The sequence below is a fragment of the Lissotriton vulgaris genome, chromosome 2_1, assembly GCF_964263255.1.
Source record: "Lissotriton vulgaris chromosome 2_1, aLisVul1.2, whole genome shotgun sequence".
Taxonomy (NCBI): domain Eukaryota; kingdom Metazoa; phylum Chordata; class Amphibia; order Caudata; family Salamandridae; genus Lissotriton; species Lissotriton vulgaris.
In genome coordinates this window covers 884,748,726-884,775,997 of record NC_141687.1, presented here as the reverse complement: position 1 = coordinate 884,775,997, position 27,272 = coordinate 884,748,726, and positions in this window count along the sequence as shown.

Here is a 27,272-nt window from a genome sequence, read left to right as displayed (position 1 = left end):
TGCTTCCTGTTTCTTCCCAGTCCTACTTCTCTGTTCAGTGGCGTAACGATAATTGAGGGGGCCCCCCTGCAAGGTAAGTGGAGGGGCCCCCTCCAGACTCTATCAGGAGCACCCCAACCGATGTGCAGTGCTGAGGGGGGCACCTGGAGCTTGGGGCCCCCCGCAATGCGGGGGATGCAGTGGCCTGTGTTACGCCAATTCCTTCTAAAACCTTTCCTGTCCTTCCTCTCTTTCTCTGTACCTCTTTTGCAATTTCAGCAATAACAAAAGTCTGTCTTTTGTTTCTGTTACAGGTTCGGCTTGCGAAGACCATTGTCAGACATTGGGTAAGTCTTCCGTGTGATAGAGGGCAAGGACTAAGAAGCAGAGGCCTAAAATGTCCATGGCTCTAGAAGTCAGGTGAGCCAAGATGACCAGCTGGGCCATATGACCAGGTGCTGTTGAACAGGGCAAGGCGGATCAGAAGGACCAGGGCAAGAGTTCTAGGAAAAAATAGTAGGAGCTAGGAGTGGGGGCCAACAGGTCCAGGATCAGAAGGTCTAGACATTCAAATATCCAAACAAGGAGGACCAGAAGCAAGAGGATCAAGACTGGTGGACACAAAACCAGACAGGCACATGGACTGTGAAGACCAATAATAGGAAGATCATTGCTAGGCAAACCAGACCAAAAGTGAGAAAGAGTACAGGACCTGGGGAATCAGAGCAAATGCCCAAGTAACCAGAGCCAGCAGGACAAGAGCAAAGAGGACCAGTGGGACCACAACCAAAGGGACCCCAAAGGTCAAGTCATTGAGGCCAAGGGGGATTAAGATCTGGCATACCAGGACAAGGAAGACCAGGATGAGGATGAAAAGGAGGACCAGGACAGAAGGAGACCAGAATGCCATCAGCCAGGATGACCAAGCCAGGTGGCTAAGAACAGGTTGTCTTGAATAAGGACGATCAAGACAAGGTGGACAAGTTAGTGCAGAGCCAGGATTGCAAGGAGCAGGAGGGCAAAATGTTTCATGGCACGATAGAGGACTAATCAGATCAAGAGCAAGTGGACTAGGGGCATTAGATCCAGGGACTAGATGGAGGAGGATTCGGTGGATTAGAAGATCATGTTTAGCAGGAATGGGTATAGTAGGACGAGGGGGACAAAAACAAGGGGTCCATGGCCTGAAGTACAAAGTGGAACACTAGGCCAGGAACTGGGGCAGCAGGACCCGGGTGCTGATGAGCAAAGTGACCAGGGTGCTGAAGAGCAAAGTGATCAGGGTAAGCACAGCCACAAGGAACAAATGGACCATATCAAGACCAAATATTACAAGGTCCAGTCCAAGAGAACCTAATCAGGAGGACCAGGGGATGCAGTACCAGGTAGACTAAAAGGACAGGATCCAGTGTGAGGAGGATCAGGAGATTAGGAGGGCCAGACCCAGGAGACCCAGGACAAAATGGCCACGTTAAGAAAGACCCAGCAGGTCTACGGGTTCAAGGTGGGGTGGATCAAGAGTACCAGGATCTGGAAGCCCATAAAAGACCAATGCAAGGAAGGGCCATGAAGACCAGGATCAGGAATGACTAGAACCAGGAGCACAAGAATCTGGAGACCAGTGCCCGATTGAACAGAAATAGTTGGATCAGAGCCAGGATGAGGACCAGCAGGACCAAAACAACCCAGAAAAAGAGGTCGTAGATCAGAACCAGGTAGAAGACACAAACACTACAAGGCATAGAAAGATCAGGAGGAAAATGAAGAAGGCCGAGAGCAGGATGATACCTATGTGATTCTAGGCCACATGTATAAAGATATCTCTTTTGTAAATAGTTCTTATTCATCTTTCTTCTTCGTCCCACCTATTGAACTGGTAAATATTTGCTGAAATATCAGAGCATGCAAAATGAAAAAAAGCCAGGACTGTTGCTCTCTGACCTCTGAGAGATAACAGACACTGGCTGATGCTGACACGGTATTCTAAGGGTTGATGGGAGAAAGAAATGTGGTCTTTGAAGGATGGCGGTAAGTGTTTGAGAGGTTCAGAGGGCTGAAGTCAGAAGAAATGATTAATGGCTAACAAAGGGGGTCAAATGGACTATGGCAATCATCAAAGGGGAGCCCAGATCACATAAAGGCTCTGATGAGCAGAAAAGGAAATGAGGGATTTTCCAGATATATCGTCTCAGATGGCCCACAGAGGGATTTTGTGTAATAAAGGGTTCTGACTCCCATCTGTGATAGCATGGGGGACCAAGGCCAGCAGTGATAGACCAGATGAGTGGTCTGCGAAACTCTGTGGGATAATTGTGACAACTGTGTTTGGAAGGTGCGCAAAGAAGCACTACGTTTCAAAACATGTAGAGTAGTCTATGTGACTCCCAGGCCTTTGCACAGACATTGCATGTGTGTGCGTGTGTACAGTGTAACTGTAGCAGTGTGTAGTAGAAAGACTGCATGTGTGGTGAAAATCTCTGTGCTAGGACCTGTAGGATGCACCTTGGATGGCACCTGGAGTAGCATGGAATGTGATTGAGGGCAGATACAGCTTCTCCAAGGAGTTGAAGCGTATTGATTCCATTTCTGTGGGTGCAGAACAAGACACTGAAGTGTTGGAGGATGGAGAAAAAGCTACCTACAGAAATTCAGTGAGGTCCTTGTTAGCAAAGGCTGCTGATTAGTTCTGCCTGCAAGATAACATGGGGTAGATGGTAGGAGTGAGGGGTAGGCAAGAGGTTTCCCTTGTAAAAGGTGACAAAGATTAGCTGTGCCTGATGACTGCTTAAGGAAGATTGATGCCATCCTGGTGCCAAGATCTCATCCTTCATCATTCTTTTCATGTACTTCGGCTTGGAGCCAGCACTATTCTACTGCTATGAGGGCCATCACTTAGCTGTGCTTGAGCTACACATAGGAAATGGTATTTGAAAGAGATTTAACCTAAATCATTTTTGAAACCTTAGACAATAGATCCATATCCTGTGTCTGGAAAATAACTATAAAAGTGGATCTGTGAAATGATCCATCGATGGGTCATCAGAATGGAGGTAAAAAAAGTCTCTGTTTGTTCACAGTATCTTTTTTCTTATGATATTTGTAATAAAGTCAGTGAATAAAATATCTCTGTCAGTTTCTTATGTTCTCCGTCTGTCATTGATAACTGTATATCTGTGTCTGATTTGCTGAGAATATTGCAATGAAACTCACTTCAATTAATTATCATCCCATTCTTTCACTAGTAAAGAAGACATTATCCATGAGTTGACCATTTAGTGGTGATTAGTTGACTCCGCCAGATCCTCCCTTCATAAACTTCCTCAGAAACGTCTTCCCTGTCTTGGGAGAAAGAAGAAACAATGGCCATCTCTGATGCGTAGCCTGAATGCTCATCTTTATTCCCTTGACGATTCCTACTTGAGAGAAAAAATAAGCAGTTTTTATCTCTGGCATCTAGCCTGAATGTTCCCCAATCTGCAATGTCTTTTAAGCTCCCTTACATAGGAGCGGGAAGAGGATCAGAGAGGGCTACTGGTGGAGTTACAGATAGATGGCATGACCTTAACATCACCATTATTCTGATTGGGCAATTAGCCATAATTCCCGCCACCTTAAAATCCTGTCTCCTCTCTGCAGTAATGTCATCACTGGCAAAGGGCTCCAGGAAAGTCAATCTACTTGTGGAGTACTGTGGTCAACTATGTCGTTCCTTGTGAAGCCTGCACTGGAACCACGGTTGACATCTTCCTCAGACACTGCCATCCCACTCATGTGTATTGACTATAACAACCTAGTTCTGGGTTGTTAAACCAAAACCGTTGGTGGTTTCTGCTCTTGAGTTCCTCTGTAAAACTGCTCTCTATGTGCTGTACCGTGCTGTAGGAGGATTTGAGGATAGGACAGCCTGACTCAAGAATATGTTATTTTCTTCTTTATTTTATTCCAGGTATATTTCATTTTCTTTTTGGTAAATAGTGATAATTCGTGTTTTCTCTTCTTCTTTAGGTTTCTTCCGGCATCCTGCGGTTCATTAGTACCAACGCCTTTTTACCTCAAACAAAGATGTGGCACTGGTAAGTGATTCATTCACACTTTGCGCTGTCTGCGCTCCTCACTGGCTGCCAGCCTCCGATGACGTCTTCTCTGAAAACTGGGGCATCTCTGAGGTTTTGCCAGTTAAAGGAGCCAAACGTCTGAACGTCAGAGATGCCCAAGAAAGAGAGCCTTGTTATACACTCCCTACTTCTCTGGTGATAGGCTGAAAACAAAGAAGAGGGTTGACTCGGTGAGGCACACACCAGTATTCTTCATCAGTTTCCATCAATTTGGGGTCAAAGGTGTGGTAAATTGACGGCACCCTGAGTCCAATGGGGCCGTAACCCAATTTTTATTCACCTGCACACTTTCATAAAAACAGTTTCCTAATTCCTCTGAATAGATTATAGACTTGGAAAAGTAGCTAATGTCCACAGGTTCCTAAAGTTAGTTTCTTTTGGGGGCATAATCGAGCCCTGTGGCCCCAATTGGGAATAAATCGTCTGTAATACCCTATTAATACCAAGAAGGCTCTTAATTCCTTTTTGGAAGAGAGCATAGGAGTGTTTAGAACTGCTTTTGTCTTTTCTTCCTGTGGTCCTATTAACTCATCTCCTAGAACATACCCGAGGTATTTGACCTTATAAAATCAAATTTGAGATTTTTTTAACGTTTTAATGCAACCCAGCTTTTTGTAGGGCTTGGAAAATATGTTGACAATGCGTGAGATGGTTTTCCTTGGAGGGACTGATTATCACAATGTTGTCAAGGTAAGCTGATGAATAAGCCTGGTGACTCTGCAGCACGCTGTTCATTAATCTTTGAAAAGTGGCTGGGGCTCCATGAAGACGAAAAGGGAGTAAAGTGAATTGAGTGTCTCCTAGCTTTTTGATTAACTCATCAATCCTTGGTAAAGGGTAGGAATTGAACTTGGAAATGGAGATGACCATCCGGAATTCGAGACAGAACCTGATTGACCCGTCAGGTTTTGGGACTAAAACAATAAACGAGGACCAATCTCTTTGGGAGGGTTTTATAATACCCATCTTTAGCATCCTTTCGATCTCAGTGGCAATCGCTTGTGTCCGGCTGTGGGTATCCTATAAGGTTGTTGTTTTATCACTTCCCCTGAGGTAGTAACTATAGAATGTTCCTTTAGGGTGGCTCTACCTGGCAGGTCAGAAAAAAAGAGAAGGGAAACGTTTTAGGATGGTATGAAGTGATGATTTTTGTTCATCAGTCATGATTCATTTACCACAATTTGGTTTAGGGTACTGGGATCCTGTCTTGGGGTTGACATCGCAAACTGGTTTGTTTTAAGAAGGGGGCCCAACCACTTCTTCAAGAGATTGATGTGATAATTCTGTACCTTCCGGGGTGAGATCTGTATCTTATAAGTGGTGTTGACGACCTTACCTACTACCTTGTAGGGTCCCTTCCATTCTGACCTCACTTTTGCTGGAAAAGTGGGTACAAGAACTAGAACCTAGTCATTAATCTGTAAATGTCTCCATTTCTTTTTATTATAGAAGGCCTCTGTTTAGTCAGACTTCTTTCTTGGTTTGAATCGACCAATTATTGTAACTTTCCTATTATGGATTTTAGCTCTTGGGCATATTCTATGAAATTTCGGGCCTCATCTGCTTTTTCTTGCACCAACGCCTCCTTTGTCATTTCTAGGAGGGTCCTGGGTTGCCTTCCACAAAGGACGAACACCCAAGACTGCTCTGGACTTGGCTGCAGATGACAAATAGGGCTGGACCCTGTATTTTCCCTCACTAGTAAGCACCTTTTGAAGAGTTAACTTGAGAGTCCCGTTGTACCTCTCACATAAGCCATCCATTAGAGGATGATAGACAGATGTTTTAATATGGGAGAGGTTTAAGGTTTTACAGACTTGATCCATAAGACATGAGACAAAAGGGGTGCCTTGATCGGTTAAGATCTCACGTAGGAATCCCACCCTTGAAAAGAGTTCAAAAAGCAGTATTGGGAGCTTTCAAGGGTAAGGCCTCAAGATAGTGGGAGAAATAATTGACTACTACCAAAGCATACTGGTTTACTTTTTTTGATTTGGGTAAAGACCCAATTAGATCCATGCCAGCCATTCGAAAGGGTGTACAGTCAAAATATCGAGTTTTTAATATCGAGTAGCAATAATATCGAGTAAAAAATGTAGAATAGACATCATATCGAATAGACAGAATATAGACTACCAAAATATTGAATAGAATAGTATTAATATCGAATAGAATAGCATTAATATCGAATCAAAAATATAGAATGGACAAAATATCGAATGGACAGAATATAGAATACAAAAATATTGAATGAACAGAATATAGACAACAAAAGTATCGAATTTGAGGTAAGTAAGTTAATATTATTTTTAATATTTGCGTAATATAATTCTGTAGCGGGTTGTGGGTTTATAGGGGAATAGGGTGGGAAGTAATTTAATTATAATTAATTAAATATGTTATTTTATTTATTGGTATTTATTTTGAATTAATTGTTAATTATTAATTGGTAATTAATTAAAATATAATTGGTAATTATTTTTAATTGATTAATTGATAAATATGTTAATTTTAGTAATTTAAGTTCTGTAGTGGGTTGTGGGCTTATAGGGGAATAGGGTGGGAAGTAATTTAATTATAATTAATTAATATGTTAATTTATTTATTGGTATTTATTTTGAATTAATTGGTAATTAATTAAAATATAATTGGGAATTAATTTTAATTGATTAATTGATAAATATGTTAATTTTTGTAATTTATTTTCTGTAGCGGGTTGTGGGTTTATAGGGGAATAGGGTGGGAAGTAATTTAATTATAATTAATTAAATATGTTAATTTATTTATTGGTATTTATTTTGAATTATTTTTCGATTAATTATTAATTGGTAATTACTTAAAATATAATTGGTAATTAATTTAAATTTTTTGATAAATATGTTAATTGTCATTTATTTTCTGTAGCGGGTTGTGGGTTTAGAGGGGAAAAGGGTGGGAAGTAATTTAATTATAATTAGTTAAATATTTTAATTTATTTATTGGTATTTATTTTGAATTAATTGTTAATTATTAATTGGTAATTAATTAAAATGTAATTGTTAATTAATTTAAAATAATTGATTAATTGATAATTATGTTACTTTTATTAATTTATTTTCTGTAGTGGGTTGTGGGTTTTTAGGGGAATAGGGTGGGAAGTAATATAATTGTAAGTAATTACATTTTTTTAATTTTTATTTTTTTATTCTAATTTTTATTAATTTTAAATTGTTAATTAATTTATTGTTAATTGGTAAATAATTTGTATTAGTAGGTAAATATTAATAATAATTATTTTGTATTTGTTTTTTTAATTGATTAATTAATATATTATATAAAAGTGTTAATTATTTAAATTAATTTGTAATTGGTATTAATATTTATGTTATTTTTATTTATATATGAAGTATTTAGTTTCCCTACTGTTGCAATTACTGGAGTGGGAATAGTAATTTTTACACTTCCACTATCCAATGCTTTCCCTAGTGTTGCACTCTCTGGAGTGGGAATAGTAAGTTTTACCCCTACGATATCCAACACTTTCCCTACTGCTGCACTCTTTGGAGTGGGAATAGTAATTTTTACCCATACGCTATCCAACGCTTTCCCTACTGTTGCACTCTCTGGAGTGGGAAGAGTAATTTTTACCCCTACGCTATCCAAAGCTTTCCCTACTGTTGCACTAACTGGAGTGGGAATAGTAATTCTTACCCTCCCGCTATCCAACGTTTTCCCTACTGTTGCATTCACTGGAGTGGGAATAGTGATGTTTTACTGCTATTCTAGCCAACGCTTTCCCTACTGTTATACTCTCTGGAGTGGGAATGGTAATTACTACCCTCCCGCTATCCACCGCTTTCCCTACTGTTGCACTCACTGGAGTGGGAACAGTAATTTTTACCCCTACGCTTTGCAACGCTTTCTCTACTGTTGCACTCTCTGGAGTGGGAATAGTAATTTTTACCCCTACGCTATCCAGTGCTTTCCCTACTGTTGCACTCACTGGAGAAGGAATAGTAATGTTTACTGCTACGCTATCCAATGTTTTTTCTACAGTTGCACTCACTGGAGTGGTAATAGTAAATGTAACCATCTCGCTATCCTATGGTAAATATATTGTATTTTTTTTATTAATACTATGTTTATATATATATATATATATATATATATATATATATTCCAATAATGCTGCTCGAGCGATCCTCAGCCAAACAACGCTGATGTCGTCGGTAGTAGCAGCCGCTACTCTTAATTATCCACAACTTCCGAGTCCCACTGATTAGAAGGACACAGAGACGGCACACCAGGAGATCTTTGCACAAACCCTTTATTGTGCACTCGTAGAACAAGGACGACGCGTTTCGGCGTTAGCCTTTTTGAAGTAACCACCATTTTGAATTTTACACATATATAAGTCCATCTTTCATGTCCCAATTCATAAACATGAAGAAAATACTTCAATTTCAAGTCAACACATATTGTTACAAAATCAATCTGTAAATATACATATATCAACAATATAATAATTGCTTATTATTCGTGCACATGTAAACATTGGTGTCTGGCTTATGTGCGGGACATGGAGGGTGACTTTGTTGTTGTGAACTTGCAATATCCCCAGCTCCGCGATCGTGAACTACACAATCGCTGTGACTGTCGGGAAACGGAGTGTAACTGTGAACTTCCGCTACTTAGGACTGCCAATTAAAGTGAAGTTTTTAACTTATATGCTGAGAGCGGGGTTTGAGACCATTATTATTTCTCAGATCTCCCTTTTAGGCCTTTCAAATATCACTATTTCCCACCTCGATCCCGGGGTAATGATGTAATAATCCGGGAGCTCCCTTTGTTATTTCATGTGTGGTTTAAACGGGTCGCGACTGCAAGGTCGCCGGGCCCGTCGGGAAATGTAGTTCAGATACTTTAGAGGAGACGAGGTTCAGGACTCCTATCAGATAAATGTCTCCCCCAATCTCAGCATATTATCATTCACTTATAATGAAATTCAATTTAGAATTATAATTGAGGAATTATTGGATGACAAGGGAGCTCCCTGTGTTATCCTACGCTTCCCTGAAAAAGACAATGTGTCAATGGATAACCCATTTATGAGCTGGAATAATGCTAGGAGGGTGGCAGGTCTAATGTTCGAGTGCTATAAATTCTGGATAAGTGAGAAGTGAGATATTAAATAGTGAGTTTTAGTGAAACTTATAAAGGAAATAATAACATCAAAGAATCATTATCCAACATGATTAATAACCAACATACTTTTCTCCTCTGTGAATGTCGTGGGACTCTCTTCTGTAACCATCTAAGTTGTAGGGCTACTAGCACCCGTCCGATGCTCCACCATTGTGGTTGTTCTGCCCTTTCTATTCTTTTAGCGATGTCACATTGCCAGTGAGTCACACTGATAAAAATTGTGCTAGTGATTACCTTTTACACATAATACTCATACTGCGGGTTAACCTCTGCCCTGTACCATCATAGTGTTAGAAGCCTATATGGGATGATAATTCCTCCCCATAATTCAGTCCATTTGGGGTCTTACTCTCCATGTCAATGATATTTTTGGACTCTCTGACCCTAAGTTGCGCCTCACGATCTCCACCTCTGATGTTCTTAGGTATCTTATCAATGCCATAAAACCTGAGGCTCCCATTATTGCTCTTGTGGCTCTCTTCATAATGGTGAGCCATCGGGTAGTTATGGTCTTTGTTATTGATGGCACGTAAGTGCTGCAAAATCCTAACCTTCAGGGGATGCTTCGTACTGCCCACGTACTTGAGGCCACAAGGGAATTCAAGCATGTAGACAACAAAGTCAGTATTGCAGTTTATTTGGTGTTTGATTATTTTCTTTTGGCCTGTCCCTATCTGGTAATCTTTACGTGATTTCCCATTGCGATCACATTTACAATTGCCGCAAATGGAAAATCCATTGGGGATAGGGGGCCACTTCCTTTTAGATGGTTCATCCAGGTAGCTATGTACTAGTCTGTCTCTAAGGGATCGCGCCCTGCGGTATGTTGCTTGTGGTCTTGTACTTACAAGTTTTCCAATGATGGGGTCAGATACCAATAGGCTCCAATTGGCCCTCATCACTTTTTCTAGGGCCCATGCTCCCCTACTGAAATTAGTAATCATGCGGGGTGAATTCGGTTGTTTCTTGTTAGGAATCTCCTTTCTTTTTTTATCGCTGGTAGATACTCTAAACAGGACTTCCTCATGTTTGAGACCTTGTACTTTATTTTGGGCAATCTTTAATGTTTGCTCATCATATCCTCTTCTAGTAAATCATTCTGTCATAGCCTTCTGTTCAGTCTCAAAATAAGCGTCAGTGCTGCAATTGCGGCTGGCCCTCAACAACTATAATATATATATATGTTTTTAAAACGTTTTTTCTTATTATATTAATTATCTATTAATTTTGATGTTATTTAAGTATTTTAAGTATTTTTAAATTAGTTATATTCATTATTTTATTAATTTTAAATTACTTTTAACTATTTAAAAAAGTCGATATTATGACTGTCTATATTTTTAACATCGATATTTTTGATTCGATATTTTTGTACTTACCTGTTTGGAGATAGGAAGTCGATATTTTGGCATTCTATATTTTTTACTCGATATTTTGGTATCTCGATATTTTTGACATCGATATTGTTTCAGTGATCCATCCAAAAGTCTTCCCTATGATTCGAAGAAGTTGCAGGGGTACAGGAGGGGGTCTCAAAGGATTCTTCTGATGACAGATTTCACACTCCTGTCAATACTTTTTGATATGGCTTAGATACCAGGACCATAAAAATGTATTAAAATATTCTTGATCATTTTCAGGGATCCTGTATATTCTGCCATAAGGTGGCAATGAGCAAAAAACGGAATCTGATCTTAGAAGATCAGGTGTACCAACAGTCGGGGTGGATCATATTTTTGTCCTATCTGGTAGAGTAGTCCAATATTAGTACAAAACTAGGGCTAAGTATCACAGGGCTCATTTTCATTTTTGCAAGCTTCTTGCCGTGCATGCGGGAGTGTGGGGTCGTTATTCTGGGCATATTAGAAATTCTTGTCTAAGATCCATGGTTCTTGCGTTATGAGAGCTGGTTGGCTTTTACATTCTCTGGTTTTCTCTATACCCTCGGTCTCTTGCTTTTCAATGGTGTTTAGGAACATCCCCAAAATGTCTGGATTATCTGTTCCTAATGTGAGAGCTTCAGGGAGGTTCCTCAACACACTTACTCTAACCGTAGAGCTGTGACCATTCAGGCTGTTGATGAAAATATCAGCTATGGGGTAGCGCCTGACATCCCCATGGACACACCGGATATGCACCACTTTCCCGGGAAGAACCTGGGAAGCTTTCAACAATTCACCCTGGATAAAAAATTGACGGCACCGGGAGTCCAATGGGGCTGTAACCCAATTTTCATTCACCTGCACACTTACTTAAAAACAGGTTCCTAATTCCTCTGTATAGAGTATACACTTGGGAATGTAGCTAATGTCCACTGGTTCTTCAGGTAGTTTCTTGTGGGGGCATAATTGTGTGATGTGGTCCCATTTGCTGCAATCAAAACATTGAGGTCCTCTATGTATGGGATTTTTGGGTTTGTAATTCTGGACATTCAGGGGTTCACTTCCAGTCTTTGTATACTTTTTCTTGCATTTTCCTTGAGTAGGGTTATTGAGATGCGTTTTCTCTGTTTCCGAAGGAAAGGTTTGAGGTTGGGCATGGAAAAAAGTCGTAGCCATGTCCACAGTTTGTTCTATAGTGAGGGAGTATTTTGGGGGCGTGGCTTGGGCGCCGATGGCGATGGTCGCCTGAGAGCTCGGCTCCGGGACTAAGCCCAAGATTATCCTGAAAATCGGAGGCTGCGGGGCACCCCAGACCCCGCATTCGGCTGAGCGAGGCGACGACACCCTGCTGGGGGCCTTAGTGGAGTTTGGACGAGGGTTGCTCCGAAGAAATGCCGAAGTTTGCGGAGTTGCGGAGTGCGACCCAACATGGCGCCCGGACTCCTTTGTCCCCTTGATCGAAACTACTGAGTTGAAGAGGTGTCGCGGGGGTCGACTAGCGCCCGGCTTCACCATCCTCGGTTGTTCTGGACATTGGACATTCACAGGATTGGACCTTTTGCATCGGGTTCATACTTGGTTGGACGGCCGGACGGGTGCCCGCGCACTGGAGGGCACCGGGTGCGGGTGCCCTCTGATCCAGGCGGTGGTCCACATCGCGACTCCGCAACTAGCTACGATTTCCTGGCCAGTCCAACTACATGGGAGGCGCGACACTCTGGCGCCACAGATCAACCGAGGGAGTTGGTGGCCCTCACCCCGGAGCTATAGTGGGTGAACGGGTCTGCCCGACCCGGCGACGGTTGTCTCCGCCCCCTCATCGGTGCCCTCGGACGCCGTGGCGGTGGCGTGAGCCGAAGCAGCGGAGTCTCCACAGGCTCTGGAGAAGGAGATCGCCCATACCCGACGTGAGAACGAACACCTGGGAAGGTCGTGATCGACACCTGTACACGGAGACGCCTACTCCGGGACCCTCACGGAGAGCCCCTGGCAGCATGGGGAAACCTAAAGGAGCCAAGGGATCCAACCAGACCACCTCGGACTCTGAAGCCCAGGACAAGGAAGAGCATGGGGACCCGGAAAGATCTGGTAGCGCACCACTGCAGCAACAGTTCGACCGTGTACTGGAGGCGATAGAGGCTACGCGGTCGGCCCTCCAACAGGACATTGCTCAGGTGGCGACGGGCCTGGGCCTCCTTAGGGCGGACCATGGCAAACTCTCAGACCGGGTCAAGGAGGTGGAGGGCACGGTGAAAACTTTGGAACCGGCGCAGAGAACCTTGGCTGCGACGATAAAGGACGCCTTAGCCCGAATCGAGACCCTCGAACGGAGGGCGGAGGATGCGGAAGGCCGCAACAGGAGGAATAACATCCGAGTGGTGGGCCTGCCGGAAAAAATCGAGGATGGCGATATGGTGCGATACTTGGAGACCTGGCTCCGAGACACGGTGGTCCCGGAGGGTCTGTCCTCCTTCTACACTCTAGAACGGACCCACAGAGTCCCAGCACGGCCCCCACAGCTGGGACGTACCCCGAGGCCGGTGGTGGCGCGGTTGCTACATTTTCGGGACAGGGACTTGATCCTCAATGCCGCCAGGCACAATGGCCCGTTCCACGTTGCGAACAGTCAGGTGAACATCTTCCCTGACTACACTTACGAGACGCAGCGCAAGCGGTTCTCCTTCCTGGCGGTTAAGCGCGAACTCAGGAGTGAGGGCATTCAAAATTCACTCCTATATCCTGCAAAGCTCCGCGTCATTGTCGACGACAAAACCCAGTTCTTCGACACCCCGGAGGAGGTCTGTGACTGGCTCGAACTGTACCGGACGGGGAAAGATGGTTTTGGCTCCTCGACCCAACAGGCGGATGAGCCGGAACAACGGAGGCGATCCAAGAGGGTCAGGAATCGCCGCGGCCGCACCGGAGGGCCCTCGACTGCGGAGACATCATCGGAACGGAGGGGAGTGTTGGAAGTTCTGTCGGAACTGTCGGGAGCAAGAGACGAGGCCATCGAGGAGGAAGAAAACCCGGGTGCTCAGGGGGCACCATCGGACTCGGAGGATTCAGTGGCAGACAGTACCCATACACCGGTGATCACACCGAAATCGGTGGAGGACCTTCTGGATGGACAAGGGTAACGGGGTATGCTGCCTTGTTTTGGGTGGGGGCCCGGCAGGGGGGAGGCGGTTGCCGTCCTTTATTGCTGACAACGAAGGAGAGAGGGTTGGGGGGCCTCTGCTCTTGCCCCGGAAGGTTTTGACACTAGGGGGGGCTTGCTATAGTCCTGGTAGCCTGGGCCACGAGGGCCCGCTGCCTCCGCCCAGCCCGCACCTGGCCCATAAGGCCTTCCTACGGTGGCGACCGTAGGACTAGTGGGGGTTCTGGGGTTGATATACGTCGAGGTTTGGATGGGATCTAGATGGTGCAGTTTGGGTCCTGTTCTGGGGTGGTTGGGGGGGGGGCTTTGTTGGTTTTTGGGTGGTTTGGTTTTGGTTGGGGAAAATGGCCGCCATCAGCGCTGGGAGGATTGATGCTTTTTCTTTGTGGGGACCCGAACGGGGAGACTGTGCAAGAACACTCTGGGACAATGGCTGATGTCGCTAACTTGAAATGTGTTACTTGGAACGTGAGGGGGCTTCACACTATGTCCAGGCGTCACAAGGTCCATGCTTATTTAGTGCGTAGGGGAGTGCAAATGGCGCTGCTGCAGGAAACGCATCTGAACAAGGCGGAAGGGGCGGCGCTTCAGCGTAGATGGCGAGGGCAGGTCTTTTCCACGGCGTACTCTGCTTATGCCAGGGGGGCGCTAATATGGATCAGGGCAGGGGTCCCCTTCCAGGTCACGAGGACGGTGTTGGACCCAGAGGGGCGTTTCGTGGCCATCTCAGGCACTCTAGGAGGGAGGGACCTGAACGTTTGCTGTGTGTACGCTCCTAATGTAGACCAGACTGCCTTCCTTTCCAGGTTATCGGGCTCGTTGGCCCACTTTTTCGCCGGGCCCCTCCTGCTGGGGGGAGACTTTAACTCCGTGGTGGATGTGGACTTGGACCGCTCGCACCCCCCGCTCCCCGATTCCCCGCTCCGTCGCACGGCTAAGGGTCGTCAAGATTGGCAGACCCGCTGGGGTTTGACAGACGTTTGGAGGGCGCATCACCCCGCGTCTAGGGATTATTCATACTTCTCGAGCCTCCATGAGCTGCATGTCAGGCTAGATGGCTTTCTTGGTTCGCCCGAACTAGTTTCGGCAGCGGTCCGTTCAGAGTACTTATCGAGGACCATCTCGGACCATAACCCCCTCCTGCTGGACATTCGCTGGTTTCCTGGGACGCCGGCGGTACCCACCTGGAAGATGCGCCCCGAGATCCTCGAGGACAATGTCTTCAAGGCGGACCTAGGGGAGAGAATCTCGGATTATTTTGCGTCCAACGGCGGTTCCGCGAGTACTAGGGCGTTCGAATGGGACGCTTTTAAGGTAGTGGTGAGGGGCTACTGTATCTCTAAGAAGGTGGGCATGAGGCGTGTTATCCTGGCTGATTTAGACACAGCGGACCGGGCACTCCGCGAGCTTGAAGTTAGCCGCCCCGGACACCCGGAATTGCAAACACGAACGGTAGAGGCGAGGGAGAGGGTAGCGGTGGAGGTCGAACGGCTCCGCTGTTTTGATTATAAGGCCTATACGGTCCGGTCTATTGCGGAGGGAGACAGGTCGAGTGCGTTGCTGGCGTGGTTGGCCAACCCTACGCGCCAGTCCCAGACGACGACAAATATGCGTAGGGCAGATGGGACCGAGGTATGCACCCAGCCGGAGATTCTTAGTTGCTTCCGGCATTACTACGGAAGTTTATACCGCAGTCGCTCCGCACGTGACCCAGACCGGCTTGATAACTATCTTCGCCCACTGGAACTCCGCACAGTGGGACAGGAAGTGGCGGAAACCCTGGGCTCTGATATCGACTTGGGGGAGATCCGCGGGGCCATCAAACGGATGGCGAGGAACAAGACCCCGGGCCTAGATGGCCTTCCGGTGGAGTTCTATGCAGCTTACGCTGACCTCTTGGCCCCTCGGTTGCTGGTGGTCTACAGGGAGGCAAAGAGGTTGGGTCGACTCCCTGGCTCGATGTGTGAGGCGTTGGTGGTTCCTCTCCTCAAACCGGGCCGAGACTCATCTGACCCGGGGTCCTACCGTCCCTTATCAATGTTGACGGTAGACTACAAAATATTGAGCAGCATCTTGGCCTCAAGGCTGCTGGGACATATGAGTTCCCTAGTACATGAGGACCAGGCCGGCTTCATCCCACGGCGGAATACGACTATGAACATCCGAAGGTTGTTCCGATTGCTTGGGGAACCACTTGTGGATGCCCCGTCCCCGGTAGTCTTGTCGGTGGACCTGGAGAAGGCTTTTGATAGCCTAGAGTGGGACTACCTATGCACGGTGTTACGGAGATTCGGCCTCGGGGAGGGATTTGTCAAATGGACTGCGGTCCTCTATGCTTCCGCTTCGGCCAGGGTTAGATCGGGCCCTTTGATTTCATCGCGATATCCGGTAGAACGTGGCACGCGGCAGGGGTGCTCTCTATCCCCGCTTCTTTTTGCACTAGCGGTGGAGCCACTGGCGATGCACCTTCGCTCGGGAGCCCACTATACGGGCTTGTGGACGGCAGCGGGCCCGCATTATGTCTCGCTCTATGCGGACGACCTGTTGCTCTTCCTGGAGGATCCGGTCGACGCTTTGCGGGGAGCGGAATTGGCGCTAACGGAGTTCGGAGCGGTCTCAGGCCTCCGAGTGAATTGGTCTAAGACCTGTCTCTTTCCGATGCGCAGGGGTACCCCCGCCCCTGCGCTAAGTAGGGAGATCAGATGGGAGCCCGACTGCTTTAAATACCTTGGGGTATTTGTTTACCACGACCAACCCGACCTCCTAGATGGGAACATTGCCCGTTGTATTCGAGCACTCCGAGGTTGCATGGACTTTTGGGCCACGCTGCCGCTCTCAGTGGCGGGACGTATCGCCCTGCTCAAAATGGTGGCGCTCCCCCGGCTATTGTATTACTTCCGAACTTTGCCGATCTGGGTCCCACCGGCCACGTTTCGTCGCTTACGTTCTATGGTGGTCGGGTTCCTCTGGGGAACGGGCCGGCGGCGGGTGGCCCTCAATACCCTGATGAGGCCGAAGGACGAGGGGGGGCTCGCTGTGCCGGACTTCGAGAAGTACTATCTGGCGGCGCAGCTCCAGACCTTCGCCCAGGAGATAGCCAGGGAATTCAGAGGCCCGGAAGACGGTAGAGGGACGGGTATGGCCAGGCACGTCCTCTCCTTTATCGCGCTGCGACAACGCTTGGTCCTACGGGACTTGTCGATGGAGGAGCGGACTATCCGACTATGTTGGAATCGGGCTCACGCCAGAGGCCACCTACGGACGCCATATGCGCCTGAAATACCGTTGGGGATGCTGACGGCCCTCCCCCACGGAGGGGATTGGTCACGATTGGCGGACTGGGAGGATTCCGGTTTACAGCTCGTCGGGGATCTGTACGAGGACGGAGCGCTCCTGTCCTTTCAGGATCTCATTGACCGCTTTGGGATCCCCCGGGGCGACTTTCTGCTGCACTCGGCCATTGTGCGAGCGATCCAGGCGCACTGGCAGAACGGGCTGGAGGAACCCCAATTGTCTCAGGTGTGCCAATACGTGATGATGTCGGCGGGCACGGTGAAGGCGGTCACTTGCCTCTACGGCAGGTTGATTACCGAGGGGTTGGTTCCTCTCACCACATTGAAGTCCCGCTGGGAAGAGGACATTGGTAGGGAGATCCCGGAGACGACCTGGGCCCAATTGGTGAGACGTGCCTGGAAGGGTACACGTAGCGCCCGTTTCCAACTGGTCCACTATTATGTTCTTCATAGAGCGTACCTGACCCCGGTAAAGATCAGGCGTTATTTTGCCACGGCTTCAGCGGAATGTCCTAGGTGCCCGGCTCAGGAGGCGGACCTCCTACACATGTTATGGGCCTGTCCGGGACTGACGTCCTACTGGCAGGAGGTAGCGACGACTCTGGAGGAGGTGACGGGGAGGCACTTATCATTTGATGTGGCGGTAGGGCTCTTGCACTGGTTCCCCCATACCCCCCGGAATAAAATCTCCAGTAAATTTATCGACCTGGGGCTCCTACTTGCTAAGCGAGAGGTGACCAGGAACTGGAAGGCACGAGCTGGTCCGGCAGGTAGCAGATGGCACAGTGAGCTTTTGAAATGGGCGGCGGGTGAGAGCGCGCTAAGATACCAGCTGGCTTGGAGGCAGGGTAATGAGAAGGCGCAGGAGGCCGCGTTGGAGTGGGAAACGCTGGTGCAGGCCCTCAGGGATTATTGTGCCCCCAGCGACTCCGAAAGTGAAGAAGCGACTCGCCCCGAGTCCCGATGAACGTCAGCATTGACAGTACTATTACCTTCCCCGTGGGTCAAGTAATGGATCCTATGTTGATGAGCTCCCTGGCGCTGATGGTGGGGGGGGGGTGGGGGAGGGGGGGTTTCACAGTTAATGGGTATTTCGAGGGGGGGGTTTATTTTGGGGGTTTTGGGTTTGTTTAGAAAAGCAGATGATGGACAGTGTGTTATCCGGACCAGCTCCAGCATTCTACTGACCCTGTTGCATTTCGCCGCCCAACCCCAGGGTTATGGGCTTGTTGGCTGTGTACAGACTTTACGGAGGGGGGTCGGTGGGCTTTATTCTGTATATGTTGCTTATGATACAATGCTGGTCGCTACTGTATTGATTTACTGATTCCTGCAATAAAAATATATTTAAAAAAAAAAAAAAAATAGTGAGGGAGTATTTTGTTGTAGGCATCGTTGTGTGGAAAAGGGGAGAGCTTCTAGGTATTGCTCCAGATATATAAGAATAATTATCTCCTCCTTGCTGTTTTCTGCCCGTCCAAGCCATTTATCTGCTGTAGTTTTCAATAAAAATAAAAAAATGGGTTTAGAGTTATCGTCAGGTGCTCCTTTTTCTATGCAGAATCTAGCTCTATAGACCTTTGCATCCATTCCCTAGTCATCCACTATGATGTTTTCGATTTCTTCATATACGGTTTCCAGTGTCGTTTGCGACTTGATAGGAAGCTTGAGCCTCTCCAGTTAAAAGGGGGCCAAAGTGAACAGCCCTTTTCCCACAGGCTTTAGCAGCCCTCTCAATTTTCAGAAGAAAAGTGTCTGGATCTTCTCCTAGTACATATTTTTTTAGGGCGATATCAGTGGAAACAGGATCGCACCCGAGTGCCTCCTGGATTCGGGAATTTAGTTGGACCTGGTCTTCAGCAACTTTGTGGATACATTCTACTTGTGAATGAATTTATTTATAGAGCGCTACATTCACTCTAAGGAGCATCTTGGAACTAGCAGAGAGCAATCGAGAGGTTAGTCGCAAATAAAGGGAGAGGTTAGATATGAAGACTTGCATTCATAACGAGTATCATATGAGGGGAGCACGATAGTGTCGGGAGCAGAAAACATCCATGTTTTCAATAGCTTCCTGAAGAGTCGTTCTGATTGAGCCAATCTCAACTGGAGCGGCAGACTGTTCCAGGCTCTTGTTCCTAGAACAGCTATGGTTTTGCCTCCTTTTGTTTTCAGACGGTAGCTGGGGACTGCTAGATAATTACCCGAAGATGATCGCAAAAGGCGTTGTGACGTCATAGCAATTCTAAATATATCCCAGTCAGCCTGGGCTGAGGTCACCTGATGTTCTAGTGCCCATTCCAACTTTTCTTGTCCTTTGATCAGTGGTTTTATAATATTCTCCATATTGTTGTACTAAAGGAGAGTTGCCTGCATTCTCTACCACGTGTAAGAGGATTTGGGGATTGAATAGTCTGACTCAAGAATATTTTCTTTTCTTTATTTTATTCCAGATATATATCTTTTTGTTTTTGGACAACAGTGATAATTCTTCTTATGTCTTTTTCAGGTTTCTTTCAGCATCCTGCGGATCATGAGTACCAACTACTTTTCACCTCAAAAAAAAGAAGTGTCCCTGGTGTTTCATTCACACTTGAATCTTTTTTAAGGGAGGGTTTAAGGGAGGTCACCACATTACACACTACCACACCTAAGTGTTTTATTTGTCCAGACAATTTCTCAAGAAATATCTAGATCTGCTTTTGGACTATTGCTCTTTAGTGGAGACTGATAGCGCAAAATACAATGCACCTAAGTGAACCATATAGCCTGTGCTAGGTGGGGGCTCATCGATCGCTCCCTCCCTCCTCCAGATTATAGCCAGGATACAGGCACATACCTGTGCAAGCCACGCTCCACCAGGAGTGTGGCGGAAGGTTTTGTGGGATAGTTGGGCTTCTGGTGTCCTGCTGGTCGGTCACGGTCCCTTGGAGTCCTCTGGAATGTTGTCGTCTCTTCCCCACTCTCTTGCCAGCTCTGGACGAGGATTCCTCTGCTGTGGGCATTCTTCCACTGGCATAGTCCTGTTCTCCTTCACCTCGGAGTGTTCCTCCTCCTCAATTTCTGCATCTCCCTTTAATGCACCATCCACGATCCCCATTGGCTGTCAGCCTCCGATGACATCTTCTCTGTTAACTGGGGAATCTCTGACTTTTTGCCTGTTAAAGGAGTCACGTCGTCTGAATGCCGGAGGTGCCCAAGAGACAAGCCTTTTTCTACACTCCCTACTTCTCCAGTGACAGCCTGAAAACAAAGAAGAGGGTTGACTCGGTCAGGCACACACCAGTATTCTTTGTCGTTTTCCATCAATTCGGGGTCGAGGGTGTGTACCTCCTGACAATTGCCTTGGAGTTGCTTTTACCAGGTAAGACTCGTCAGGAGGGACCTGCTTTGGCTCTTGTCGGCGGGACCCAAAACACCCCACTTTATTCATGTTCCAAGTTATTCATGAGCAATGAAGGGAGTGATCCATAGATTCCTAAAAAAGCTGCTGTGTGACCAGGGCTGGTATCTGTATGACAATCAGTCTTCCAGAGGCAAGGTGACAACACCTGATGCCTACATTTCTTGCTGAAGGAATGGGTTGCCTAATACCTAGAAGTATCTTTGCCTGCCTTCTCATAGAGGCAAGGAAAGTGTCTTACCCTGCAGTAAGAGAGACTGCCCCAGAAGCCTGACATAAGAAATATCTAGAAGGGAATAAAACCACAAGTCAATCCATGTCGTGAAGAGTCTCTCGGTTTCTGTGAATGGTTCCCACAGTGAACTGAGTCTTGACTTTCAACTGAAGAGCAACATTATTTCATCTGGCATCCATACCATGTGCTAAGAGACTGGTGCAACACTGCCTAGCGCAGGGGCTGCCATAGAATGAGAGGCATTGTCGCCACCAATGCAAAAGCTCTGATGTGTTTTGGGAGGCTGCAAGTGCTGAAGACTGATACCCGCTGGAGATATTACCTGGGAGCTGCTACTGCTGAAACCAAGCACCCATCTGTGTCCAGTCTAGAAAGCTTCATCTGTCGAAAACAAGATCCCTCCATACAGGCCTGTTTTGCTAATCTCCACCCAGCAACCCTTGTGTTGAGTAAAGCTACTTTTGTGGTCCTGTATTGTCGAAGTTGCTGCTGGAGGAGCAGGACGGCAGAATGCACCTGCCAACATCACAAGTTACATATCTTCACCGAGCTGGTAAGAGACTGAACATACAGAGGCAAATGTGCCGTTAGGAACCATAAGCTTTACCTCATAGCAGCTCAACCTGTTGAACTGATCAATGCATTAGCCAGTTAACCAATGATTTTGCCAAAACTTCATATGAGGGACCGTATACTTTAGGAATACTTCTAGACCTGGGAAAAGGTGTTGTAGTGTTTAACTGAAATTTATAGATGAGATTATAACCCGGTGACTGTATTCCCATTTGAACTAAGCAGTATTTCATTTTGCTGAGAGATTAAAATACTTTCAATTTGTTAGGATAAAAACGAAGCTGGACAATATGTTCTTGTGTCTGTTGGTTAATTTTTGAGTTCTGAGCTCTTATGCCCTGAGAGTTATTTCTAAGAACTAGAACCAATGTATAATTTTTTATCAAATTTAAATATGTACTTGTATTTAAATATGAATATGTTTTCTTTAAATTCCTATAAACTGGGTATGTCCAACATGTTTGTGTTTGCGATTACAGTATGAATATTCAGAATTAAAGATACATATTTTAAAAAGTGTTGGTTTCTACTTTTGTAAATTATCTTTTCGAAAACTGCTGATGCTATAGGTGGATATATCAATGCCCCATCAACTACCTTGATACTTCCAAAGTCCGCCCCCACAAAGTCAATCTGAACATGGTGAATAAATAGGCTAATACTTGAAGAATCCATTACAGGTAAGGGGTGACCCGTTACAAGTTTGTGGACCTGGGTAACATTCAATATAGAAGAACAATGGTCCTCAAACCAAACATTCACATTCTCAGAATTAATCTCCAATTCCTAATTTCGAGCAAAAAATGAATTTGTGCTCCTTATAAGTAACAGTACTTCAATATAAACTTTTTCACAATATTCATGAAAGGATGTGCAGAGCATGGGTTCATATGTAACAAAAAAAATTTAGTTACATCAATGGATTTAAATCGCTGTACATTTTGGTGGTTGCTCCAAAGGGGAAAGTGCAGAAGAAGGGGTGCTCGAAGGTAAGTGGGTGGGGGAATTATTCCCAGAGGGAAGAAAAGAGTAGAGAAATTTGGTGAGATTGATGAGACATATCAATCTAGGTGTCCTGTCCCAATGCTATTTTACATGGTCTATTTACATTGATTAGTACAATCACAGATTGAAGTCATCTGTGGCACGTAGTAGGGATAGGGAGGATGGCTCCAGGTACAGGGATATATGGTTGTCGACGTTTCGACTCGACTTGTGGCGTGTAGGATGTTAAAGCCTTGCCTGCGAGTCTTCCTCAGGACGGGGTTAGTGGGGAAGGTAGGGGGCAACCAACCCTGGTTGAATGTACCTTATCGTTGCAACGAGGATGCTTCGGAGCACCAGAAAGCGAACAATTGAGTTGTACAGCGGACTGACCCTGGATGGGCTTCCGACTACCTTCAAATTGAGCCAGGATACGGCACCATACTCCCGCATAGAACCACGTGCGGATAAGGAAGGTTTGGTTTGAGGCCCTTTGTTTTTACTTGAAGAACAGTCAATATAACATCAATATTTTTTTCAGAAAATAATTTCCATGTTTTACCTAATATTGACTGCTATAATAAGGGTAAAGCAACTGATAACTTGGAGAGAAGCTGAGTCTGTCACTGTGAGATATGCAAGCCATATAACTGATTTGGGACCATGCTACTTTGCTATCTATTACATTCTTTGTATGTCAATATCGAGCCTGAGTCAGGACAAATGTTATGTTGGTCAGATAGTGCCACTTTCCACTGTGGAAGGCTCTCTTTCATAGCTACATTGAAGGAATATGGCTTACAGTGTTGTGTAGCCCTATTATTGAGTGGATTACCCTTGCTGTTCCCACTCAGATGATCATTCATAGGTCAGATTAGAGGATGATGGCATGTATCCACAAATTTGGCTCTAACTATCCTATATTTTTCTGCCACACTCTATACATACGTATTCCTTAGATATTGTTTTCACACCAATAGATAGCAGATACAGCCATACTGGATCACACAAGGATGGTTCTACAAAGAGCACCTCATACATTCAATTCTTTCAATAACACCAACAACTTTACAGTCAACCAAGGAAAGACCAAGGTGGTCATTTTTGGGACATATCATCAGAAGAAGAACACACAATGGTTAATGGGAAACGTGCAAATTAACACAGTGGATTTATATAAATATTTAGGAATTTGGCTGATGGAGCGGGCCAAGGAGAAGGCCCACCTGAAAAAACTGAGCTCCAAGGCCAGCAAGGTCTCACACTTATTAAAACAATTAAGCTACCACCCGATCAGCCCATCTGCTGGTCCAATATTAACTGTCCTGAAAGCAAACCTATTACCAGCTATTAGCTTCGGCCACCAGGCCTTTCCCGGGCTACTGGATGCCTCCCTTAACTTAGCCGAAGTAAAGACATACAAATCTGTGCTCCATATTCCAAGGTCAGCTAGGAATGCAAGGCTAGGACTGGAGCTAGGCTTAGCAAGTCCTGATCTGACAAGCCAGGGGGAGATTATAAAGTTATATTTAACCCTTTCGATGCTGATGACGAGCTCAGCTCGTCATGATGCACGGTTGAGCTGTGCTGATGACGAGCTGAGCTCGTCATGATTAATAGGTATTACGAAAAGTCAGCATAGGAGGGGAAAACACCTAGCAGCCAAGGTGTTAAGGATACTTAGGGACCCGGCCCACTCCCTGAAACATCATATGAGAATAATCTATGAGGGGTCAGGCACTGCCTGGCACATCTGCTTAGGAAAAGAAGATCAAGGAAGATGTCATACCATGGCCGGACATCCCTCTGAATGCCTAGAAAAGATCCATAAACCACCAAGTTCGCGAAACCTCCTTTGATCTGGACATTAAATCTCTTCGTTCATGCGCCCACCTAGACCCCCTGAACAACTCCTACAAAGCAGGCAAAGAACAACCTTACCTAAGTGAGGCTCTCACTCCACTGGTCCAAAGCAAAATACTTTAAATGAGGCTAACCATTTTAGGAATGGCCGACTTTAACCCTGCATGAGCCCATAAGGGGGGATCCACAAACTGCAGACTATGCCCCTATATGAGGGAATCCTGGCTGCATCTCCTATGCTGCTGCCCGCATATTAAAAATGACCGCTGGCGACTCCTGCGTCCAATCTGCATTGAAAATGGATTAAAGTCCTGCAGTGAAGCGTCAGCGTTGTGTCTATCCACAACAACACTATCAAGGCTGGCAAAATTCATCCATCAAATCAGGATTGCCCTAGAAGCTGCTAATGAAGCTGCTAATGAAAGCAGTAAAACTCTGGTGAAGGGTACCACAAATCTGGTGGAAATAGGCTTAGCAGCCGTAAACATCCCTAACCCGCCAGCCTCAGACAGTGCTATAATCAGCGAGGGCCAATAGGAATGCAAGAGGCGTTGTCCAAAATTCTGTCCAGCTGTTTACTGAGCGAGGCACTGACTATAAACTCCGGGAGGGACGTTCGTGTTGGTTCGTGTCGCTCAATTTTATATAAGAGGAACAGAAGTTTTTATTTTAGTTTTTTTATTCGCTGATTGTTTTTACTGTAATGATTTTAATTAATTGAACAGTAAATAAATACAAATACATGATACCTAATATGACAAACTCATAACCTACCAACCAAGCACAACCACCATGATGACGGTACATGTTTGAAATGCAACTGTCTCTCTCCTAACACTCCTTAAAACGTCATGCTTAAATACAACCACAAATTTACTATACAATTATTGGAGCACATTTCCGACCCTCAGGCATGATACCCTATGTTTCCCAGGTAGGCCACACAACATCAACAATGCACAACAAATATGGTTGCTTTTTAGCGGACACCTCAGAAGTGCTTTTGTGCCACATTAGAGGTAAGAAGCACCATATAAATCTGCAATACAAAGTAATACAGTCCTGGGGAAGTGCTACTTTTCTTTGTTGTCTAACTTTTCCTAGATTCTGAACTCAAGAATCACATTATAGATCAGCATGGACTGGTCAAAATGTTTTTGTTGGCTACAGGCCAGACAGCCCTGTTCAGGATTGTAATACCACAAGTATCACAACATCAGCGCAGAGATGAAAGAATGCTTTAAATGTCATTCTCTGGAACACAGAAAGTGACCTGATGAAAGACTGCATGCATCTAATTTTCATGCAGAGAATATAAGAGATGCTGAGACTCAACCACAGCACACATATGCGACTATACTTGTAGACTCTGTAGTCTGTATCCTGGTTGTATGAAATCAGTGTTACACTATTTGTTAAATAACTACAAAATATGTGTTGGACTTAGCCCTCTCTGTAGTATCACCTCCAAACGTTTTGTCTTCAACCTCCTATTTTTTCCTGAATTTATTCTGGCAGTAAGACCTTGTGCGCTTTACACTGCTAACCAGTGCTAAAGTGCTTGTGCTCACTCACGAAAATGTGGTAAAATTGGCATGCAACTGATTGCTATATTTAATTGAATTATAAGTCCCTAGTAAAGTGGCATACAATATACCCAGGACCTGTAAATTAAATTATACTGGTGGGCCTTCTGCACTTATTGTGCGACCATTTAGGTAGCCCCTTAAAACATGTCACAGTTCTGCCATTGCAGTCTGAATGCAGTTTTAAACTGCCCATTCGACTCTGCAAAATAACTCCCTTGTCAAGCCTCAAACTCCCCTTTTATTACATTGCCAACCTTAAGGTAGTCCCTAGGTAGCCCATAGGGCAGGGTGCATTGCAATTACATGTTTGGACATGTACTTTTGCATGTTCTAGTAATGAAAAACTCCTAAATTGTTTTTTTAGGTCTTGCCTTGACATAGTATGAATTTTCTATCCGAGACATGTTGTTTACTCTTAGTGGGCTTGAGTGCCGCCCATTAGTTACCCTTGCAAGACTTCAAAGCCACTCTCACTTTCTTGCTTCCTGTGCTGGACAGCCCTTCCTAGGCACTTCCCGATTCTTGCATGGTCCAAGTACCTGTGTCCTTACACTACTCTCGATTATTGGAGCTATTTTTTTTTTAGCCACTCTACAGAGAACATGTTTTGTAGCTGGCTCTGCTGTCTGCTCCCTCTGATCATCTGTGTTTGCTTCTTCCCTCTGTGTTGCTCTTCACTCCCATTACCAAGTTGGCTTCCCACCCAGCACCATAAATGATACGAGAGGCAGATGCCTTTGTTACGTCCTGCTTCATGAAAAGCGCTGACTTTTGTTTTTGTTGCTGTTTTTACATTGAGCGAACTTGACCCGGAGGTATTGGAGCACTTTACACAAGGAGACATTCAATTTGTGTACGCACAGGAATATTAAGTGATTTGCCAAGAGTCACAGGATGTTGACCAGGCACTGAGACTCGAACCTGGTTCCCCAGCTGCAAAGCCAGCAGCTTTTTCTGAGCTGCTTCTTCTCGTTGTAGCAGGCCGAGTGGTGCAATGAAGATGCTTTATGTTCAATCAATCAACCAGGCATTTGTAGAGCGCACTACTCATCTGTAGGGGTCTAAAGGCAATGGGGGGGGGGGAGGGTGTGCTACTGCTCGAAGAGCCAGGTCTTGAGTAGTCTCCTGAACGTTAGTATGTCTTTGGTCTGCCGTAGGAGGATGGGGAGGTAGGAGAACGATCTGCCGCCGGTGGTCGCTCTTCGGATGCGGGGGATGGTGGCGAGGTCGGCGGAGTGGAGCTGGCGGCTCGGGGTGTAGAAGGTGAGTTGTCTGTTGAGGTATGTTGGTCCGATGTTGTGGAGTGCTTTGTGTGCGTGGGCGAGGAGCTTGAAGGTGATTCTCTTGTTGGCGTGAAGCCAGCGCAGGTCTCTCAGGTGGGGTGTGATGTGGCTGTGATGAGGGACGTCGAGGATCAGGCGTGCGGAGGCGTTCTGTATGCGTTGCAGCCGTTTCAGTTGTTTGGCCGGGGCTCCTGCTTAAAGGGCGTTTCCATAGACTAGCCTGCTGCTGCGA